Source organism: Mandrillus leucophaeus, unplaced genomic scaffold (genome assembly GCF_000951045.1).
Source record: "Mandrillus leucophaeus isolate KB7577 unplaced genomic scaffold, Mleu.le_1.0 Scaffold251, whole genome shotgun sequence".
NCBI classification, from domain to species: domain Eukaryota; kingdom Metazoa; phylum Chordata; class Mammalia; order Primates; family Cercopithecidae; genus Mandrillus; species Mandrillus leucophaeus.
This window is the reverse complement of record NW_012102599.1, coordinates 2,602,705-2,604,260: the sequence shown is the minus strand read 5'-3', so window position 1 is coordinate 2,604,260 and position 1,556 is coordinate 2,602,705.

Below are 1,556 nucleotides of genomic sequence, written 5' to 3'. Positions count from 1 at the left end.
AAAAGAAGGGGGACCATATTCCGGGTCGTAAAAAAAAACAAAAAAAATTTTTTTTCTTTTTTTTGAGATAGAGTTTTTTTGCTCTTGTTGCTGCTCTTGTCGCCCAGGCTGGAGTGCAGTGGCACAATCTCGGCTCACTGCAACCTCCGCCTTCTGAGTTCAAGTGATTCTCCTGCCTCAGCCTCCCGAGTAGCTAGGATTACAGGCGCCCGCCACCACACCTGGCTAATTTTGTATTTTTAGTAGAGACGGGGTTTCACCATGTTGGTCAGGCTGGTCTCGAACTCCTGACCACAAGTGATCCACCGACCTCAGCCTCCCAAAGTGCTGGGATTACAGGTGTGAGCCACCGTGCCCGGCCAAAAAAACAAATCTTAACAAATTAAAAATAACAAAGTTCAGCTGGACATGGTAGCTCATGCTTGAGGTTAGAGGACGGCTTGAGCCCAGGAGTTCCAGGCTGCAGTGAGCTATGATCATGCCACTGAACTCCTGCCTGAGTGTCCCTAAAAAAATGTCGTGGAAAATACATTTTTAGGCTATAACAGAATTACAAATCAATGACAAAAACATCTGGAAAATCCCCTAATACTGAGAATTAAACAACATAAAATATGTATTTTGAGACAGGGTCTCACTCTGTTACCCAGGCTGGAGTGCAGTGGCTCACACCTGTAATGTCAGTAGTTTAGGAGGCTGAGGTGGGAAGACTGCTTGAGGCCAAGAGTTTGAGATCTCCCTGAGCAACAAAGCAAGACCTCTACTCCACAGAAAAAAAAAATTAGCCTGGCATGGTAGTGCATGTCTGTAATCCTAACTACTTGGGAGGCTGAGGTGGGAGGATCCCTTGAGCCTAAGTGATTGACGTTATGATGAGCTATGATCACGCCATTGCACTCCAGGCTGGGTAACACAGCAAAGCTCTATCTCTGACAAAAAAAAAAAAAAAAAAGAAAGAAAAGAAAAAAAGAAAGAAAGAAAAGAAAAAGGTAAAAGTCTTCTATTCATGCATGCCATGATCCTCAACGTTAAAAACAATATATAGCCACCAACTGAAGAGGCTCTAGTGGAAACAGTAGCTTCAGGGAATAGTCATGTTTGAGTTAGAAGTTGAATGGAGGCCGGGCGCGGTGGCTCAAGCCTGTAATCCCAGCACTGTGGGAGGCCAAGACGGGTGGATCACGAGGTCAGGAGATCGAGACCATCCTGGCTAACACGATGAAACCCCCTCTCTACTAAAAAATACAAAAAACTAGCCGGGCGAGGTGGCGGACGCCTGCTAGTCCCAGCTACTCGGAAGACTGAGGCAGGAGAATGGCGTGAACCCGGGGGGCGGAGCTTGCAGTGAGCTGAGATCCGGCCACTGCACTCCAGCCTGGGGGACAGAGCGAGATTCCGTCTCAAAAAAAAAAAAAAAAAAAGAAATTGAATGGATAAAGAGGTGTGGTGATAGTTATTCTACTCCAAGCTGTTTTTTGTTTTGTTTTTGTTTTTGTTTTCTTGAGACGGAGGTCCGGTAGCTCACGCCTGTAATCCCAGCACTTTGTGAGGCTGAG